The 12,776-nt window shown below is 35.3% G+C and overlaps 1 protein-coding gene across 2 annotated transcripts in view; it reads right to left on the bottom strand.

Moving 5' to 3' along the window:
- The window catches only part of LOC145296069 (uncharacterized), a 157,213-nt gene that overhangs the window by 107,941 nt on the left and 36,496 nt on the right, over window positions 1-12,776 (bottom strand). The window contains exon 2 of one of the 2 annotated variants that reach the window (XM_080142416.1): window positions 2,844-2,900. The exons of the other annotated variant lie outside the window; for it this stretch is intronic. The gene's annotated coding sequence lies outside the window, so the exon portion shown is untranslated. The remainder of the gene's footprint in view (window positions 1-2,843; window positions 2,901-12,776) is intronic. 2 annotated transcript variants of the gene reach the window in all.

Genomic DNA, 12,776 nt, shown 5'->3' with positions numbered 1-12,776 from the left:
GTTTTTATTTAGAAAGAGGAGAGAATTTTTTAACTCATATGTACTTTTACCAATTAATTTATTAATTCTTAATATGAGGAGAGGGATAGTATTTTACTATTATGGAGTACATACCGTACTAAAATAAAACATTACTATTTAGAAAGCCTTAGAAGGGAATCTTTTACAAATCTTCTGTACTTACACCTAACAATGTAATAATTCTTAATATAAGGATGGGGGATAGTATTTTACTATCATGGATTAGAGACCGTGTTGAAATAAAAACGTTATTTTTTTTAGAAAGCCATTCTTGATATTGGGAGGGAAGAGAATTTTTTTACTCATTTGTACTTTAGCCTAACAATTTACTAATTTTTAACATAGTGAAAAGGGATAGTATTTTACTATTATGTACGTGTTGAAATACAAACGTTATTATGAAAATAATTGTCGAAATTAGCTACAAATCCAAGAAAAATGAAAATGATGTAATGTGAGTTAATTGCTTGGTGTGTTTGTAATGAAATAATCAGTCCAGACAATATATCAAAGTTATTATTTGAATAAGGAGAGGGCAATAATGGGAGTTTAAATTATCAGAAATAATTGTCGAAATTAGTAACATAAACAAGAAATATGAAAAATGATGAATTGTGAGTTAATTGATTGGTGTGTTTGTAATGAAATAATCAGCCCATAAAATATATCAAAGTTATTATTTTAGTAAGTGTGGGGAGCATATTGTGGGCCAATATTATAAAAAAAATCATTTTCAAAATTAGCAACATATCCAAAAATTATGAAAAATGATGAAATATGTGTTAATTGATTGGTGTGTTTGTAATAAAATAATCAGCCCATGCAATATATCAACGTTATTATTTTAGTAACCAAGGGCGATAATGTAGGTCAAAATTATGAAAAATGAGTGTCGAAATTAGTAACATATTCAAGGATTATGAAAAATGATGAAATGTGAGTTAATTGATTGGTGTGTTTGTAATCAAATAATCATCACAGACAATATATCAAAGTTATTATTTTAGTAAGTGGGAGGAGCGATAATGTGGGTCAAAATTATGGAAAATGATTATCGAAATTAGTAATAAATCCAAGAATTAAACAAATTATGTAATGTAATTTAATTGATTGGTGTGTTTGTAATGAAATAATTAGCCCAGACAATGTATAAAACTATTATTTTAGTAAGAAGGGGGCGATAATGTGAGTTAAAAATATGAACAATGATAGTTGAGATTAATAACATATCCAAGATATATGTAAAATGATGAAATGTGAGTTAATTCATTGGTGTTTTTTGTACTTAGATAATCAGCCCAGACAATATTTCAAAGTTATTATTTTAGTAAGATATGTGGGCCGATAATTTGAGTTAAAATTATGAAAAATGATTGCCAAAATGAGGAACATATCCAAAGATTATGAAAAGGGTGAAATGTGAGTTGATTGATGTGTTTGTAATGAAATAATCAGGCAAGACTATATATCAAAGTTATTATTTTATCAAGGGTGGCGATAATGTGGGTTAAAATTATGGAAACTGATTGTTGAAATTAGTAATGTATCCAGGAATTATGAAAAAATGATGAATTGTGAGTTAATTTATTGGTGTGTTTGTAATGAAATAATCAGACCAGACAATATATCAAAGTTATCATTTTTGTAAGGGCGGGACGATAATGTTGGTAAATTATAAAATATGATTGCCGAAATTAGTATCATATCTAAGAATTATGAAAAATGATTAAATGTGAGTTAATTCATTAGTGTGTTTGTAATAAAAAAAATCGGTCCAGACAATATATCAAGGTTATTATTTTTTTTAAGGGAAGTCCATAATGTGGGTCATAATTATAAAAAAAGGATGTTCGAAATTAGTAACATATCCAAGAATTATGAAAAATGATGAAATGTGAGTTAATTGATTGGTGTGTTTGTAATGAAATAATCAACATATTAATTAGGGATTATTCCCTAAGGAATTGCATGATTCATATCTGTTCACACGACTTAGGAGTCATTATCTGGCCTTAGATGAAAACAAAACACAACTTGTTTTGTCTTTGTAATTTTACTTAACTTGTGAACAGCAAGTTATTGCGTCATCATTAAATTTTAACTCTTTTTCGTACTTGATATATTAGAACCCCGTCAAGTCATCCGCTGCTGTTCAGGAGAGGTTATATAATAAAAGCTTCAATTCAATGCCAATTTCACTCTTTAATGACGCCATTTCTGCCCTTTTAATGTCGTCATGTTTACATACCCTCTAAGGGATTCAATCACATTCGCCCCCTTAGCTCATCAGTTTTCCAAGGAAACGGATGAGTGTAACCCGTCTATATGCCTCTCTCCCGTTCTTAGCCACTTAGTAACCGGTCTCAAATCTTCTTAAATTCTTCCCTCATCAGTTTATCTACAAAAGAAACCAATTCATGCAACATGCAACTGCGATAAACATGCAGAAAAGATTATACCTCCCCATACAGTTTATCATGGAAAGCAAAAGTTACATTTTTTAATCTAGGCCGATTACTCGCCTTCTACTCAGTTTTTTTTCAAAGATTAGTCTATCATAAAAAGCAAAAGTTCAAGTACCTGTAATAAAAAAAAACATGCAACAGTCTATCAATTTTTTTTTTTCAGCTATCTCTCCTTAGACCGTGGTTTTTCTAGGGTTAGCATCCCTTCTTTTTATTCTTTTTCTTTTCTTTTCCTTTTTTTTAAGTCCGTTCTACCAGTTCATTTTTTCCTTTACCGCCATAAATACTCATATGATTAACCTATTCAGAGCAGCCATTCGCTTTTTCTTTATTGTTACTGTTCTATTTTTTTCTTACCTTAGACTGTTAACTCGACTTGGATCAACGTTCATTAAGGGCAGTCTCTGGTTCAATCTATAAAAGAAATTATAAAAAGTTTATTTATCATTGTACCGTCAGTTCCCCTTCAGGATCCTTGTACTCGATGCGTCTCTTTCCACTTGGTTTGCATTAGAAACTGCATCTTCTCAGAGTGGGGTCATTTCGGCTGCAGATAAATTTTGACGAGAGTCATCCTCGCCATCGGTGCAGGCATTTCTTACTGTCAACCATCCTCACTGTCTTCCTGATACACCATACCATTGGCATCAATATCGCACTCAGAAGCATTATCATATTAAGCCAATTCTCCACCACCATTAAACTATGGAAGCTGACCCCTGACTCTTAGACCGCCAGGCCTTCTAACCGGACCTGCAATTCCCTCAAATTTACCTTGTGCATCTTCTCTAATATTTTTGGTAATTCTAGTCTGCCCTGTGGTGAATATTTTCAGATTATTGAGTCCCAAAGTCTGGTGATGTTGCTCAGTTGGGCGTTCACTGTTCCCAATTCAGGCACTTTCACTAAATACTTCTCCTCAGACTAGTAATACACAGGTAGCCCTATATTTCCCCATAGGCTCAGTTCTCAGTTCCTCTATGGTCAATGGGAGGTCACTTTAATCATGCCAGTGGCAACATCGCCACACACCTTGAATAATTCCAGATTGCTTTGAGCAGATATTATCCATGTGCCCTCCACTACCCGCACTGCCTAAGGCAATAACTTCCACTTTGTGATGTCAACTCTGCACGCTTGGTTTATCATCCTTTTATTCTGTTAAAATAGTCCCAGTACACACAGGTCGTGATCCTCCATCACATATATTTGGCTCTCAGAACAACAGATCCCTAGTCAACTGGTCTAACATTTCCTAGCTTCCCGTTGGCTCAATAACATAAATTTATCTCTAGCCGCATTGAAGGCTATATATTCTGATTCTACTTGATATCTGGCAACCCATTCCAACCTAGGGGTGTCCCGTGGGCATGGGACAGGCAAGGTCAATACCTGATAAAGTTTGTACCAACTCTTTCGATCCCAGAAGGGTATGGATACAAACACAGATATTTTCTTATTCTCCAATTGCGCACTACACCTTAGGGTGTTATAATACTCCCAAAGTTTTTTTTCCGGATTTATGGGGAGTTGTAAGTGGGATGGTAATTTCCGCTTTATGCCCTCAAGCACTTCCTGCAACTGGTCAGGGCCAATTACACTGGGAAAGAAATGTCTTAAGGCCAGGGCGTCCAGTTGCGCCCTTATATGTTCCATCCATATAACTAAAATTTTTGTCTACCTAAGTCTGCTTAGCATATTCAGTAACTGGAAGTATTGTTGCAGGAACGCTTCTCCTCTCGAGGACTCCCTCTCAACCTTACTGGAAACGTTCCCTAATTCTTCATGAAAGGCCTGAAATTGCTTAATTATAGCGTTAGCGCATTCTCGATTTCTCTCCATCTCCACCCTCGTAATACTTAGTCCCTTCTTATTTACTTGGAGCAGTGTTCCCTGTCCCTTCTCTAGCTCTTGTATTCAGAGTTTAATTAATTTTAGGTTTTCCTCTGCGACCACGCTGAATAGCGCTCCCAGTGCCTTGCCTATTTTAGGAATGACCGCCATCTTTGTTCGGCTTCCCAACTCTTATAACCTTCTTAGATAATTATGTTGCTCGGCCCACCGGTGTCGTAACAGCCGCAACTCATCCTTTAAGTGGTTTAATATTCGGGTATATTCCTCTGCATTCCTATACAGATTAGTTACATGCTGTCTAGCCTCGTCAAACATATCGATTTCTTTCCTGATACTTTCTGATCAATCTCTAACAAAGTTCTAAGTCGCTCACTAAAGTCACTAACCGAGTGGATTGTGTGATCATTACCTCACTGGGTTTCTTGAAAATGGCACCCTTCCCCATTCTCAGTGCTCCAGTCGTCCAGATCAACAAGTGCATTAGTATGATTAGGTCCATCTCTGTAACGACATGGAAAGAATCCTACCCTTAGTTTCGTAGTTACTTCCCATTTAAATATTTACATAGTCACTTCCAATGTTAACCTTTATCCCAAATTATCACTTAACAACTAGCAGAGTGAATGTGGTACTCTGGTGGGCAAAGAGGGGAACCCTAAGAGACCATTACTCTAACCAAGCATAGTTCCGCATCGGTCACACAACACCACTTACCCTATCAACCACCACCACCTGTCTGCTAGCCTCTTCTTGGTTATAATCTCTCTTCTTTTTCACTTCCACGCCGGTTCGAGTACATCATAATACTCCCAACTCACACTCTAGAGAGTCAACTACACACATGCCAACGGAAGGCACTCCAACTTACGAGGATCAACAGCGGAGACATCCAACCTCGACACGCTCTATCACCGCAAGTGGCATGATCGAAGAAGGCCTTTACCCGACCACACTCACCTCAGTCGATACAAGTGGACAGTCCAGCCCAGACTCTCAACCACCAACCACTATATATATATATATATATATATATATATATATATATATATATATATATTTGAAGACTTTACATTGCCCAGGATTAAATCAGATTAAACAAAAAATCTGCATTAATAAAGAGACAGCAAGTCACTTTATTACTGACCAAGAACATAAACTATTTTATATATATAGATTTCTAAACTTTACACACACTTCTTTATAATTATTCTAAAATTTTTCCAATCGAATAAAGATATATATATATATATATATATATATATATATTGGAAACTTTTTTTTTTTTTTTACACAGTGATCACCACTTATCAAGGTCCGGAAGCCACTCAGGGATAAGGGTTATTGCAAGTACATTACGTTAGTGTGGAGATTTGATGAAGTGTTTACTTAAGGGGGTGGTTCATTAGGAATTTGTTAACGTTGGACTTGAAGACATCCAAGTTGTAGTCCGATGGGAAGCAGGCAGACAGAACAGAGTTCCACAGGCGTGCAGTTCTAAGAAAGAAGCTTTGTTCATGGAATCCGCGTTTTGTTGCGGTGTCCCAGCTGTAAAATTAAAATATCTGGGCTACTGGATCACATCTGACATCTGACGAAACTATTGATATACAATGGCGCATAACTGCAGTCCAAGTCGCTTTCAAGAAACTGTCATTAATCACGACTAACAGAAACATTAAAATCAACACCAAATTCCAAATATTATGAACGTATATGTGGTCAGTTCTTTTATACGGTTTTGGGTGTTGGACAAATAACCAACAGCATAAGGAAAAGACTGAAAGCAACTGAAATTTGGTTCCTGAGCAGGATTCTAAAGATATACCTGGACAGAAAAGTAAATAAATCAAGATATATAAAATAAAAATACCAGCGATGGTTGACGTTATGTTGTTTTGAAAATAGAAAAACCGAATGAATTTATGAAATGATCAACGTTTCGTCCCTATTGCAGAGGACATCTTCAGGATACTAAAAGGAAAAATGCAAAAAAAGAAAACGATCATAGACCATACGAAAATGAAAAGGAAACAGTGTTAGAATCCTACCTATATCGGGAAGGAAACTATGTGTGTGTATGGGAAGGTTGGGTTGTTCGATATCTATATATACACTTTTAAAAATACGTTAAATAAATATGTACACTTTTTTTTTCTCTAAACTTATTCATTTTGTTGAATTATTTAAGGATTAAGGAAAAACGGTTAACCAGGATCTGTTTTGATATTTTGTTCTTTGATTATTATTTTCCCTATACTAGGGGCTAAATGGTAGAAGTCCTTTCTTTGCGTAATAGTATTAGTGTTTAATATTAGTGCTGACTCTAAACATATTTTTTTAGCTCTATCTATCACGTATTTTATAATTTTCGCATGATCTAAATTAAATGAATTATCGTGTTCTGCACAATGGCAAAAGAGTGCATTTAGGGCGTTACCATTCCTTATATCTCTTCTGTGTTCGTAAAGTCTTAGTTTCAATATACGCTGTGTCTCATCTTTGTATGCTTGTTGACAATTGTTACATGGGATGGAATACATACCGGCGTCGGATGTGAGGGTTTTGGGAGAGTGCTTGGTAGTTTTTAATGACGGCCAGTATGCGAGCCTACTAGACCTTTTTCTCACAACTTGCCCTGAACTATGTTCAGTTTCTGTTCTGTCGCCTCTTGGATCTTCCGACCACTCTGTTGTATCAATTAAGATAAAAATGATATGTAATAAGTCCCCAAACGTACCTCTTCATCGTACAGTATATCGATACACTAAGGCTGACTGGGATAGCTTCCGTACATTTATATCTGATCTACCTCTGCATTCCATGTTTAAAAAGGATGTGTCCTCTATAGTATTAGACCTGACTGAATGGTTAATTGTAGGTATTGACCATTTCATACCCTCTAAAAAGTTTCAGCGAAAACCTAACAGCCAGCCATGGTTCTCTCCAGAATGTGCTGCTGCCATTGCGCACAGAAATCACTTTTTCCACTGCTTCAAACGTAATAGATGTATGGAAACTAAAGCCGTTTTCAGGACTGCCAGCAACCATTGTAAGAAAGTAATAAGGAACGCAAGAGAGTTGTATGCTCAATCTGTTAAGTCCAAAGTAGCTGAGCAGCGGCTGGGTTCCCACCAGTTTTGGCAAATAGCAAACAGAATCCTGAACAGAAGCGTGTGCTCCATCCCAACTATTATCAATGGACCTGAGGTAATCTCGTCAGCATCAGACAAAGCCAAACTCTTTGTCAAGAACTTTGCAGCTAATTCTACCCTTTGCGACCAAGACCGCCAACCCCCAATATTTCCTCCTGTATCAGAAAACACGCTATGTGATATACGTATATCTGTACGTGATGTTGCGAAGCTAATCAAAAACCTTGATTCGAGTAAAGCAACTGGCCCGGATGGTATTCCAATTATAGTACTCAAAAAACTTCAACCTGAACTAGCGCCCATACTTACAAAACTGTTTAAACGTTGTCTTAAGGAGAATAGTTTCCCATCTCCCTGGAAAATCTCATCAGTATGCCCTGTATTTAAGAATTCAGGTGATCGCTCATCCCCCTCTCAGTACAGGCCAATAAGTCTCCTGTGCGTCATGAGTAAGTTGCTGGAATCTGTGTTAAATACAGAAGTAATCAAACATCTCAACAAAAATAACCTTCTTAGTGACACTCAATATGGTTTCCGTTCTGCTAGATCTACAGCAGATGTCCTTACAGTTATATCGCATAGGATTAGCAAATCTCTCGACGGTGGCAATCTTTCTAGGGCAATTGCTCTTGACATATCTAAAGCCTTTGATAGGGTATGGCATAAAGGTTTACTTCATAAGATCGCTAGCTATGGTATAGCTGGAAAAGTCTTCTCAATTATTAAATCATTTCTTTCTGATAGGTTCATAAGAGTAGTAGTTGAGGGGCAAAAATCAGAAGCTCACAGTATTAATGCCGGTGTCCCTCAGGGATCCATCCTGGGCCCAACTCTTTTCCTGATCTACATTAATGATCTTCCAAATCATATCCTTACATCATTTGTAGACATTTATGCTGACGACACTACCATTTATGGTACCACATCTAATACAGTAAACGACCAAGTTCTCTCCAATTCTCTCTCCTCTGATCTTGAGCACGTAGTACAATGGGGAAAGGAGTGGCTGGTTACTTTTAATGCATCTAAAACCAAGCTTCTCTCTTTACATCATCAACATTCTAATTCACATTTGTCATCAATTGAAATGAATGGCTCTCGTCTTCAGGAGGCCTCAAGTTTTGACAAGCTTCTGGGCTTGACCATTACTCCTGATCTTAAATGGAACACGTATATCAAATCTGTTGCCAAGGCCGCTGGAAAAATGGTGGGATCTTTCTATCGATCCGGTAGATATCTCACTGCTGATGCTATTCTCTATCTATATAAGAGCCAGGTACGTCCAAGGATGGAATACTGTTGCCACATCTAGGCAGGAGCTGCTAGAAAGGACTTGTCCTGCCTTGATAGAGTTCAAAATAGACTTTGTAGCCTCGTAGGAGATGTCCTTTTCTTCTCCTTGCAACCTCTATCTCACAGAAGAGATGTTGCGAGTTTGTCTCTGATGTATCGTTATTTTCATGGAAAGTGTTCAACTGAGCTTCAATCTATGGTCCCCCCTCGCCAAACTTTCACAAGAAACACTCGTCTAGCTGTAAACACTATCAATAATTTCCCCCACTCTTTATCTGTGCCTAAACCTAAACGTAGATTCCATGAACAAAGCTTCTTTCTTAGAACTGCACGCCTGTGGAATTGTCTTCCGTTTTCCTGCTTTCCGGCTGACTACAATATGGTTGTGTTCAAGTCTAAAGTAAATAAGTTCTTGATGAGCCGTTCCATATAAGTTATCAAATTTACCAAATTTTCATTACTAATGATTACTATATTGACCAATTTCTACTGTACACTCTTTAACCCTTATCCTTGAGTGGCCTCTGGGCCTTGATAATGTGGTGATGCCTTTGTAAAAAAAAAAAAAAAAAAAAAAAAAAAAAGGTCTGTTTTATTGTTGTGGAAGTTGTTTGTATCAAGTGAAAACCAAGTCTATTAAGAGTATCATAGATTTTTGTATTTTTAGTGTGGGTGGGAATGAAAAGATATCTGTTTAATAGTGAGGTATTTGTTTTATTTTCCTGTCTGTTTATATTATAGTGTATTTTCGTAGCTTTTTTCTTTGCGTAAGAAATGAAATAGGATGGGTACTGTAGTTTTTTTAAAACATTTGTAATGTATTAAATTTCATCATTAAGATATTGGGGGCTGCATATTCTAAAGGCGCGCAAGAAAAAAACAATAATCATGCCAGTCTCTATTTTATCATTGTGGTGGGAGTAGTAGTGAATATAACCGTTTTTGTGTGTGGTCTTTCTATGTACGTCTTTGCTATTACGACCACTGCAAAACTGGAAGTGACCTATGATTAAATTAAGGTTAGACAATCGAAAGGAGAAGATGACTTTCAAAAATATCAGCGAAAAAAGCGACCTTCTCCCCTGTTGAAAAGTGCCCAGTTGAAGGTGAAGATATTAATATTTTTAGCCAATTTTTTTTATATTCGTCGTCTGAAAAGGTCGAACTTCAAAACGATACTGACCTTGGTAAAATCCGACGCCTCTGTCGAAAGTTTTAGGCAGACATGCAAATATACATACATACATACATTTATATATTGGTAACTAAAAATTTTCGACCCAAACCGATTACAAAGCTTGCCTTATCTCTGAATACCCTTTACGTCAAATTTCAAATGTTTAGACTAGAAATTGTCTGAGTAATTTGGTAGAGATCGCAGAGGTCAATTTTTTTAAACTTTGACCCCTATTATGACTCCTTAACATTTATTGTTTTGGGCTACAAATCAAGTTATTAAGTTAGATCCATGTCTAAGGAACCTATATCTAAAATTTCAAGTGTTTGAACCCAAAATTGTCGGAGGAGTTTGGTAGAGTTCTCAAAGGGCAAATCGTTGAACTTTGACCCCTTAACAGCCGCATTTCTGGCCGAAAACCGATCACATCGATTTTCCCAAATCTCAGTACCCTGTATATCAAATTTCGAGTTTGTAGACTGAAAATTGATAGAGTTACTGCGTAGGGAAATGTACACACACACACAGACACATTCAATTTTATAGATATTATCCTTTGAACTTTTTTCATATATAGTGGAACAAATTACAGAATCTGATTATACCTGCAGGCTAAGAAACTGCTAATTGAATCCAAGGGGAAAAGCAGAAATGTGACCATATTTTTGCTGGCTTGAAAAATATGTGTGACACTGCTTGGTGTGGAAACGACCAGTAATAAATGCCTTATTTTTCAACTGAAAAAAAAAAACGTGTCAAATTTCTTTCCTTTTTTTCTTTGTGAAATTTCCATACACAATGTTAGGTCCGTGTTAAAATGTAACTACCATGTTACTTATTTACATTTTTATATATGCAATGATATTAATGCTTATAACAGAGGTGATGATATTTAATTAACATAATGTTAAGCTTAATAAATATTTATATGTTATTTATTATTCATCTGAATGTTTGACATTTGTTTTCTATGTTAACACTGTGTGAATTAACATGTTTTTTTTACTGCATATTTATTATAATAGTTATATAGTTAATTTATATATATCTATAAAAGTGAAAGTGTTTGTCTGTCTGTCTGTGTATCTGTGTGTCTGTGTGTGTACATTTCCCTACGCAATAACTCTGTCAATTTTCAGTCTACAGACTCGAAATTTGATATACAGGGTACTGAGATTTGGGAAAATCGATGTGATCGGTTTTCGGCCAGAAACTTGGTGATTAAGGGGTCAAAGTTCGACGATTTGACCTTTGAGAACGCTACCACACTCCTCCGACAATTTTCGGTCTAAACACTTGAAATTTTAGATATAGGTTCATTGACATGGATTAACTTAATAACTTGATTTGTAGCCCAAAACAATAAATGTTAAGGGGTCATAATAGGGGTCAAAGTTTAAAAAAATTGACCACTTTTTTTTTTTGTTGCTCAACATAAATCTCCAAATACCCGGGAAACTCCGAGCACCCATGCTAGTTATATTATATTAACATATACAAAATATATGTTACTATAATATTCTGTGTGAGGATAAAGTTATACTTTTAGCAAATCTTTATTTATTGTTCTTACTAGTAATTTGTAATTTACTAAGTTATCTCTCTTTTTTTTTTTTTTTTCTTAACTCATCTTCGCCCCAAACAAAGTATATCGCCACTTAGATGAAAGGAGTTACTAATTGAGACCATGCCTAAGAAAGATTAAGATGTTGTTTTACACTACCTATGAATATCTGCATATCAGTACAGTTTGAGAAGCAGGTAGCAGGAAGGGAATTCTAAAGTCTAGCTATTCTAGGGAAGAAGCTATTAGAGCAGAAAACTTTCAGACATTTAGGGACCTCAACAGTGAAGGGGTGCGATTTTGTGTTGCTAATAAGTATCCCAAACCAAAATTTTATTTTCATTATATCTAAAAAAAATTAATGTGGTCATATAGATTTTTGTAAACCATAAACAAAAGTATCAAATTTATTTTGGTAGCTCAATTAGCCATCAAGTTATGATCGTTCAAAGTTTGTCGGAAAGTTGAAAATTTGCTATCATAGTCCAGAAACCAAATTTCATAGTATATAACTAAAAATGTAAGCTACTAACAAGTGAAAATTCTTATAAATGTAATGTCATCTTGTGGTAAATGAAAATTAATACTAATGAAAGCAATAATTACTAGATGAAACAACCTAAACACTAGGCAAAATCCCACTACCAACAGGAAAAAAGTGCAAAGATGACACGGAAATGCAACTTTGACTGTTTATATCAATTTCATAACACATTAGAGATCAAGATAATTTTTTCTTTTAATTATAATTTGATGAAACTACTCAATTGTGGACCATGTAAAAGCAGTCGAACAGACAATTTGGTAAAAAGGGCAAAAAAGGGTAAAAAAAATGAGTCAAAAGTATACATTACTGAAATTGCTGTAAAAATGTAACCATTGGAGGTAGAAGCTTAAAACTTTGCAACTTTACTCATTTTGGGGTGAGGAATTCAAAAAATATTTGCCTTGTTTCTAATAACTAAACTTTTTGCCACAGAAATATTTTTACTTTAAGGAATTTAAATTTGCCAAAAAAGGACCGACAACAATAAGATTTAGAAATTTGTTATACAAAAAATCACAAATCATTTTTTTTTCAAGCATTGAAAAACTGTCAACTTAAAAGAAATAGGTAAGATATTTTATAGGCAGAGGTCTTACTACAATTCTTTCCTTATTGATTTTCTCTCAGAATTCTTTCATAAACTTCTGCTATGGTAGATATATCAAGAACACTCCAAATCCTACCATCACTTGAAACAGGCATT

Source organism: Euprymna scolopes, chromosome 1, assembly GCF_053919585.1.
Source record: "Euprymna scolopes isolate OS-2025 chromosome 1, ASM5391958v1, whole genome shotgun sequence".
Lineage (NCBI taxonomy): Eukaryota > Metazoa > Mollusca > Cephalopoda > Sepiida > Sepiolidae > Euprymna > Euprymna scolopes.
The sequence above is the reverse complement of the archived record's forward strand: the minus strand, read 5'-3'. Positions and strand labels throughout refer to the sequence as shown.